The sequence below is a fragment of the Mirounga leonina genome, unplaced genomic scaffold, assembly GCF_011800145.1.
Source record: "Mirounga leonina isolate KUSES-001 unplaced genomic scaffold, KU_Mleo_1.0 Mir_91, whole genome shotgun sequence".
Classification (NCBI taxonomy): domain Eukaryota; kingdom Metazoa; phylum Chordata; class Mammalia; order Carnivora; family Phocidae; genus Mirounga; species Mirounga leonina.
This window is the reverse complement of record NW_023270839.1, coordinates 1,495,805-1,505,405: the sequence shown is the minus strand read 5'-3', so window position 1 is coordinate 1,505,405 and position 9,601 is coordinate 1,495,805. Positions and strand designations below refer to the sequence as shown.

Sequence of the window (9,601 nt, the reverse complement as noted above, 5' to 3'; positions counted from 1 at the left end):
CTAATGGTTCATTCTCAGTCCTCATCTTCCTTGACCTATCAATAGCATTTGACATGTTGGCTACTCTTGTCTCTTTGATACACTGGCCTTCCAGGACACTATACTCTTCTCAATTTCCTTTCACTTAGCTGGTTGTTGTTTCTGGTCTTTACTGGTGATTCTTCTCCAACTTCTCAATAATTGAGCATCCCAGAGCATGCTTGGACCTCTTTTCCTTTATATAATTATGCATTCCTTTGGCATTTTACTCAGTTTTTGGCCTCAAATAACATCCTAATGACTCCTAAATTTATAAACCAGTCTAGACCTCTCTCCTGTACTTCAGACTCACATATCTAACTGCCAATTCAATATGCTTGAGTGTATAGTAGTACATTTCAAACTTCCCATGTCCAAAACCAAAGTCATCCTACCACCAAACGTGTTCGGCTTTTAGCCACTTCCATCTCTGATGATAGCATTTTAGTTGTTTGTGCCAAAAATCTTCGTCTTTCTTGACTTCTCCCTTCTTCTCACACCCCATATCCAATCCACAAAGAGGGTCTGTTGTTCAAAATATAAAGAAGACTAAAAATATAATAGGAATCCAAACACTTTCTCCATCTCCACTGATGTAGTCTCATAAATCCACTACCATTTCTCACCTGAATTGTTACTTTAATGTCTTAACTGGCTCATTTCTCTTGCACTAATCACAGCATAGCAGCAAGAATAAACTTGATAAAACCTAGGTCATATAAAATCTTTCTTCTGTTCAAAACTGAAATCCAATGCCTTCCTACTTCATGCAGGGAAAAAGCCAATGTCTTTACAGTAGCCCATAAAGCCTTACATGAACTGGTCCCTTGGATCTTGGATCTCTTCTCATTCTATTTTTCTCTATCACTCACTTCACACCAGCCATACTGTCTCTTAACATTCATCAAACATGAAAGGTTTGCCCTTACCATAGTGCCCTTACAACTGCTTTTCCTTCTACTTAAAATGCTTCTTCTCCAGATACTTGCATTTATAATCCCTCACTCTTTCAAGTCTAGTAAATATTACCTTCTTAATGAGGCTTATTCCAACCACATCAATACCCCCTCTAAGTATTCGTTATTTTGTATTCACCATCTTATTTATACCATGTAATGTACTGATTTCTTATGTTTATTGTTACTTCTACCTCCTCTAGAATACAAGGTTCATGAGGACAGGGATTTTTGTCTTTTTGCTCACTGATGCATTTCAAGTACCAAGAACAACACCTGACACATAGTAGTTACTCAGTGCACTTGTTGAGTGAATGAATACTTTGTTTAGGTTTTAAGACTAGATCAATACCGGGGTGCCTGGGTGGCTCAGTCATTAAGCGTCTGCCTTCGGCTCAGGTCATGATCCCAGGGTCATGGGATCGAGCCCCGCATCGGGCTCCCTGCTCTGTGGGAGGCCTGCTTCTCCCTCTCCCACTCCCCCTGCTTGTGTTCCCTCTCTCGCTGTGTCTCTCTCTGTCAAATAAATAAATAAAATCTTAAAAAAAAAAAAAGACTAGATCAATACCTCCTGGAGGGAAAAAAAAAAGAATTTTTTTCTTTCCCCTCTAGTGAACTTCCTATTAAAGTATAATTATGACTAGTATGACACTACTAGTGCTAAAAATTGCTTTCAAAAAATATATTTCATCACTGATACTAGTGGACAAGAGCTGTGCAGTGTGCTAGGGAACATGATAATTTAATGGTCTTGCATAGGTTACTTTTAAGTGATTGTAAGCTGCAATGATTAATGGTCCTCCACCTTATTGTGCAATTAAACATGGCGGGGACTGACACTATCTCTTCCTTGGTATACTGCTGAACTCCATTTCTCAGCCCTGTTCATCTTGAGAGTAGTTCTGGACAACAGAATGGGGTGGAAATTCAGTAAAACAGGATTGCACTTCCCAGACTGAGTTCTTAAATTTGCCTTACGATTTTGTTCTCTTTCCTTGTGCTCTGGTCAGAAGGATAGGATACAGTGGGGGATTCAGAGACCTGAGAAGATGATGGAATCACTGCATGGAAGGAGGCTGAGTCTCTGAATCACAGGGTAGAAGGCCACTCACCAAACTCTTTAATGGACACGGATGGGAATGAGGGCTAAAATATTTATAGTTCTAACTCCGTGATAATTGGGATAGATTTTTGTGATAGCTAGTCTACCATGACCAACCAACAGAACCAGTTCCTAATATTGTCTCAGACAGGTCGGATGAAACTTGATTATGCGAAGCTATGAAAATGGCACATGTTATCATTGAGGAAACTTGAAATCTTTGGCAAAGCAAGACTGCATCTCTAAAAACTGCTCTTTTAACTATAATATATTAGCATTTCTCCTTGGAATAAATAGGTTGGTGCTTTTTGGAACTGAAATGCGAATCTTTGGCCTATGTTAGGATTCCTCTTTCAATTCAACGGCGGTGTCAACAGGAAAGCAAGTTGGCTGTTTGTGCTTGGCACCACCTGGCTGCAGTTACATCGCTCAGCACTAAACACACTGGCTGTGTCAGAGTTGAGTACTGTCATTCTGATGAAGTGGGGAGTGTGCTGCCCTGGTAGGAAGCCTTTTACATTGAATGACAAGGTTTTTCTTATTTGTTACATCCCCAGGCCATTGTCAAATCATATAATGCCAGCCCAGGAAAGTAATTACAGAACTGTTGTGAGGCTGTTAGCAGCTGCTTTTCATTTTTTCCCCATTGTGACTGGGATGTGGTGGAGAAAAATTGGGATGACTAAGAACCACAACATAAACGCCACCCAATCTGCTGGCCAGTCACACGCGGCACTTACTTTTAGCCAAGGGGAAAAGAGCAGGTTCCTGAAATGTTATTAGATGTAGGTGCCAAATACAGAGAAAAATCTACAGCCAACTCTAAGAGGCCAGGCCATGAGGACAGATGGATTTCATGTATTAAATCATTACCAAAATCACTAGGCCATACAGTCTAATTTCTAAAAACAAAACCCTGTGTTGATTCCGTCAAACAACCCCTTTTCCTTCTAGCTACTTTTTTTTTTTTCTTTCTACTGCTTTCTTTATTATTTGGGTAAGGACCACAATAAGCCTTCAGCTAAGAGTAGGTCAGTCAAAGTTTCCAACAATAAATGTAGATTCTTATTAAAAAAAAGCAGCTACAAGGCTATATGAAGAGGAAATAGACAATAGTAAATGTATTTTCATTTTATCACCTCATCTTAATTTGGTCCTTTCTCATAAGAACCTTATGAACTGGCCAGTGCTCATTTTCAAGCTTATTTCCTAAACTCGACTCAGTGAAGAATGGCACTGCATTTGATAGACGACGGATTTAAAAAATATATATATGTATTGTTTTAACGTTCCAACTGTTTAAAATTTAACGGAAAGTTCTTAAGATTCTTAACACAACTGACTGTTATGTTTCCAATCAGGTGACAATCTAATCAGGATGAACCTTAAGTGATTATTCATTATTCATTTCTTTGAATGAAGTGGTTTAACTAGCATGTAGCTATGCTAGAAAGTTATTAGGTTCACGTATAACCCTTTCTTGTTCTGAAAGTCATTGCTCTCCCTTCCTCCTTGGTCACTAAGATACAGTCAGTATATTTGTATGTCTTTTAAAGGTTGTGGAAGGCAGTTGCTTCCTTATACTCGAGGCAAAACTCCTTTCACTCAGAATGTATAAGCACCTTTCATGAAACAATTTATTTCTAAATGATGAAAGTGGTCAGAGGCTCAGGATCCAACAACTTCCCAAATGAAAATAATTAGAATCTGTGGTAAAGATAAGAGTGAGGTTGAAACCTGTCGGTACATATCACTAAGTAGAAACAAATTATGGCTTGTCAAAAACGACAGATTTCAACAAGGTGCTTCCTTTTCACTTCGAGTAAGACCTTTTTCCACCCAGCAATTAACTTTATTCCCATTAATATTCAGTAGCATTGACAAGGCTGACAGAGTAAAGCTGGGTTTTATAAAACTAAAGACAGATTGATAGAGACTCATTACTTTGTCTAATAATTTCATCATTGTATGTTAGGTCTTAATAAATAAAGGACAAAGCTGTTGACTGTGGCATTGATTTGTTGTGCCAGGTAAAGAACTCAAATTTTCTGTGTATATTTTCTTTTTGTGATTCATAAATTTATTTTTGAAAATAAATAGTAATTTTGCCTAAAGGGTTGCAGAGGTGACACAATAATATATTTATACCATACTGCAATACGTTTAGTACTAGCATAGTTTTTAGATATTTCTTCACAATCTGTAAATAATAATTATGCTGCACAGTTAAATTAAATAAAATGAGTAACTGTATGTAAACGACCCTTTGATTACAGATGGAGAAAGCCTAAGAGCAAGTATTTGCTTGTGGTGTGGTAGAAAAAAAGCAAAGAATTCACTAACAACCCCAGGAAACACAAAAACCAAACATTTCTGTCTTCCTTCCTTTATGATATAAAAAGTTAGAAATAAAATAGAGCAGGTTTCACAAAATTTCAAGATGTGTCAAAGATGATGTTGCTTAGAGACATAACATCTGTTCTGTTTTTGTATTTGTCATATTTCCTAAAAAAAATTTAAAATGAAACATTGTGCTTTTCTAAGCTTATGGACATAGTTTTTTTGTTTTTGTTTTTGTTTTCATATAGGACACTTTGGCCGAGTTCAGCTTTGCTTTCTCTTCCAGAACAGTGAGGGAAAAAAAATCTCACCATTGGTGAGAAAGATGAGATACATGCCTAACAAAATCAACTTGCATTTTTTTCTGTTAGTTTTTAAGTTGTTCTTTCCCTCTTCCATGACAGGTGACTTCTCACAGGTAAAAGCCCATCCTTTTTACCAAAGAGCTCTTTTTCCTTTAACATTATATAGCTCAGCAAATTTTTTGCCAGGGGCAATATTAGTGAGTTGCGGATGTATTACTGACATGGAATTGTGCCACTTGTATTTATTTTCTGTGCTATGACAATCTACTGTTCTGTGGTAGAAATGACACAATTTTAGTCCTTATAAATTCATAGTTTCTGCAAAAGTCTAATTTTTCATAAGTGAAAATTCATGTAGTGAAAATGGAATCATTTCACGCAGTTCTTACTTTGGCCCTAAGCACACGCACAGAATAGCTCTTTATTCCCCCCTTTTTGTCAGTATCAAAGTCTGCAGATGGGTAGGTCACACCTGAACACCCTGAGCAGGGAATGTGTAATTAGGTTTTAATGTTAAAAATTTAGTTTTGATTTCCCTATTCCTTTTGGATCCTTCTCTAAGGTTCTACATCCCTTTAGATTTTTATCTCCTGTTACCTCTTATCTCTTTTCTTTATGGCAGTCTATTTCTCTGATTTCAGCTTTATTCAGCTCTCTGGCTCCCACCCAACTCCCCTTCAAATTATCAATGCTAACATTTTCCTTTGGTTATTGTCTTGTTTTCTTCTTGATTATTCTCTTTTCCTAATCCAGCTTTGCGCAGTGGCAGTATCGTAGCCAATGAGGTTTATCCGAGGCGCGATTATTGCTAATCGAAAACTCTTTTCCTAATCTATTTATGAATTTGTTCTTGCTCTCTGTCAATGAAAACGTTTTAGGACTAGCTACTTTTATTTAAAGAGCTGCATTCTTTTATTAGTCATATTTATTGAGAACTTACTATGTGCAAAAACCCCTGGGAGGGGGCGCCTGGGTGGCTCAGTTGGTTAAGCGACTGCCTTCGGCTCAGGTCATGATCCTGGAGTCCCTGGATCGAGTCCCGCATCTGGCTCCCTGCTCGGCAGGGAGTCTGCTTCTCCCTCTGACCCTCCCCCTCTCATGCTCTCTCTATCTCATTCTCTCTCTCAAATAAATAAATAAAATCTTTAAAAAAAAAAAACAAAAAAAAACCCTGGGAGAACACAAAGATGTTTTATATACCATCATTGCCCTCACTAACAGCAAATGCTCATGCAGTGCCACTTATGTATCAGGCACTGATCTCTGCTTTACAAAGATTACCTCACTTGGCCCTCCCAACATGCACTTCGTTTTTATATGTAGGTTTTATTATTATTCAGGTATAGTGAGGCTAACAGATCAGGAGATGACTGCCACTGAAAAGACAAATTGTCATGAATAGTTCCCAAGTGGAGGGGACATGCCATGCTATACAGGGCCACAAAAGGAAGCACCAGAGTTAGGAGACAAAGGAAGAGGCACCTGGGTGGCTCAGGTGGTTAAGTGGCCAACTCTTGATTTTGGCCCAGGTCATGATCTCAGGGTCCTGGGTTCAAGCCCTGTGTCTGGCTCCGCACTCAGTGGGGAGCAGTCGGCCTGAGGATTCTCTCTCTCCCTCTCCCTCTCCCCCCTCCCTCCTCTCTCTCCCTCTCGAGCTCTCTTTCTCTCCCTGGTATAAATAAATCTTTAAAAAAAATTAGGAGACAAAGGAAGTTGACGGAAAGTGCGAGCAAGAGATTTCCATTGGAAGGAAAAAGCAAGGCAGAGTAGGCAGGCTTAAGATTCTCTAGTTTGAATGATTTCAGGGGCTCCAGACTCCAGCCTTTTTCCAAGTTGCTTGGTGCCTAGTCCTGGGGTGATTGAAGCAGGGAATTATTGGCATGTAAGAACCCGACAGAGGAGGTAGGTAGGGGAGGCTTTGGATTGGTTAGCTTGCATATGAAAGATGTGCTCACAGGGGCACCTGCATGGCTCAGTCAGTTAAGCTTCCAACTCTTGATTTCAGCTCAAGTCATGATCTCAGGGTTGTGAGATCAAAGCCCCACATGGGGCTTGGTCATCTGCTTGGAGTCCGGTTGAGATTCTCTCTCTCCCTCTGCCTTTGCCTCTCCACCCATTTGCACTCTCTCTCTCTCTCAGAATGAATAAATAAGGTATTAAAAAAAAAAATGTGCTCACAGGCTAGTCATTTACCATCTCTAAGAACTGGCTCGCCCTAGGAGGGGCAGGTAAGTCCTGCAGGCTCAGTAATTTCCCAGATAACAAAGCATTAGAATTAAAAAGACATGCTTAATACACTCTAGACACTGGGTATCTAAGACAGCCAAATAGCTAGTAAGTGTTAGGTATGGCTCCAGAGTTCACATTCTTAATTCTATGCCCTGTCATTTCACCAAGGAAGTTGATTTTTTGTAGGGGAAATAGAAAATATGCAACATATATGTGGTATCATCTAATGTTGTAAGAGAACAAAAAGGGGCCTCAGAATTCAGAGGAAGGAGATGTCAATCAGCACAAGCTCAGGAAAGAATCAACAACTGAATATGTGTTTGAAGGATAGCAAAGATGCCCAAAGAAATGAAGAGGTCATTCCAGGCAAATGAAATTGTTTAAAAAGTGTGAAGAACTGAATCAATTATTGAGCTTGGGGAGTTGAAAACTACCAGTGTGGCAAAAGTATAAGCAAAGCAAAAGTATAGAGGATTGAAGGAAATAATACTGGGGGGTGCCTGGGTGGCTCAGTCAGGTGAGTGTCTGATTTCGGCTGGGGTCGTGATCTCAGGGTCAAGGGACAGAGTCCCACATCAGGCTCTGCTCTCAGTGAGGAGTCTGCTTGGGGTTCTCTCTCTCTCCCTCCCCCTCGGCCCCTCCCTCTGTTTGTGCTCTCTCTCTCAAATAAACAAATAAATCTTAAAAAAAAGAAAAAAGAAAGAATACTGGGTAAGTTATTTGAGATCAGCATTAAGAAAATCGCTAATTAAATAATAAGGAATTTAGGGGCACCTGGGTGGCTCAGTCGTTAAGCGTCTGCCTTCGGCTCAGGTCAGGATCCCAGGGTCCTGGGATCGAGCCCCACATCGGGCTCCCTGCTCCGCAGGAAGCCTGCTTCTCCTTCTCCCACTCCCCCTGCTTGTGTTCCTGCTCTCACTGTGTCTCTCTGTCAAATAAATAAATAAAATCTTTAAAAATAAATAAATAAATAAATAAATAATTAAGGGATTTGGACTTAATTCAGGAAAAAAATGAGAAACAGTAAGAGGTGTTATATATATTTTATATGTAACACATATAATAAGTACATATACATACATGTATATACACAGGGAGGGAAATAAATAAATTGAAATTCTTTGGAAAAAAAGGGGGGCGCCTGGGTGGCTCAGTCGTTAAGCGTCCGCCTTTGGCTCAGGTCATGATCCCAGCATCGTGGGATTGAGCCCCGCATCGGGCTCCCTGCTCAGCGGAAAGCCTGCTTCTCCCTCTCCCTCTCCCCCTGCTTGTGTTCCCTCTCTCGCTGTGTCTCTCTCGGTCATAAATAAATAAATTATAAATAAATACAAAATCTTTGGGAAAAAAAAAAAGAAAGTCTTTGAGCAGAAGAGCTCCACGATCACACCTTCAGAGGTGTGATACTTCAGAGGTCAACTGGCTTCTGTGATAGTAGAACTGGAAGGGGAAACCAAGTGGGGGAATTAATTAGGACATTATAGAAAGAACACAAGTGAAAATTAAAAATAAATCAGAGAGAGTTAGGGAATTGACCCCAAAGCCACTGTAGAAATAGAGTTGAAAGCACTTGCTACCAATATTTCAACATTTGAAACTCTGTCACATAAGGAGTGGCTAAAGCAACTGGGAATTTTACCATGAAGAAGAGAAAACCCGTGAGGTAGACCCTCTTGGTTGCTGCGTTGGCCAGACCTCAGAGGCTCCTCTGGGCTGCAAGGTGTGAAAGAATGAAGATGTGGACAGGGCTCCACAATGCTTGTATTTTGGTTCAGCTCAGAGAATGCTTATAAGAAGCACTACATCATGGGGCTCCTGGGTGGCTCAGATGGTTAAGCCTCTGCCTTTGGCTCAGGTCATGATCCCAGGGTCCTGGGATCGAGCCCTGCATCGGGCTCCCTGCTCCGCGGGGTGTCTGCTTCTCTCCCTCCTTCCTGCTCGAGCTCTCTCTCACTATCTCTGTCTCTCTCAAATAAATAAATAAAATATTAAAAAAAAAAGAAGCACTACATCAAAAACTCATGATGTAATGTATGGTGATTAACATAACAATAAAAATTTTAAAAAAAAGAAGCACAAAGGAGCCTCAGTTCCACTACAACTCAGAATAGCACTGTCAGTGGAATAAAAGAGAGTCCTTTATGATAAAATAATGTATTTCAATATGTAAATGCGCAGGCAAAGCTAATCCAGAAGACTTGATGATGATGATCGATGCCTGCACCTCCCGAGTGAACACACTGGGATTTAAGAGGGCTAAGGTCAGAAACCCTTCAGTACAAGAAATTCAGGAAGATAAAACAGTGGAAATATAAATGGTCACTAAAATAAAAATAAGTCCTAACAGACCAGACTTATTTGTCTATAAGAAAAAGAGGGAAATGATCTTAATTGAAATAAAGATAACATGCCAAGACAAATTACAGACTTTGGAAACAGAGAAAATGATGAAGTATGATATTAGCACAAACGAGCTGGGCCTTATTTATAAGTGCAATGTCAAAATAATTCCCAATGTTATGACGGGATGGTGACAAAGTATCTCTGAAAACATATCTCCTGCCTTGAATTCCTCCACATGTTGAGGCTCACAATCAGTCTCTGGCACTTAGAAAGACCCGGGAGACCATATCCTTTGATAAACTATGAGGAAT

The 9,601-nt window shown here is 39.8% G+C and overlaps 1 pseudogene; it reads left to right on the top strand.

Moving 5' to 3' along the window:
* Window positions 1-5,472: 5,472 nt before the first annotated feature.
* On the top strand, window positions 5,473-5,625 carry LOC118003801 (annotated as a pseudogene).
* The last annotated feature ends 3,976 nt before the right edge of the window (window positions 5,626-9,601 follow it).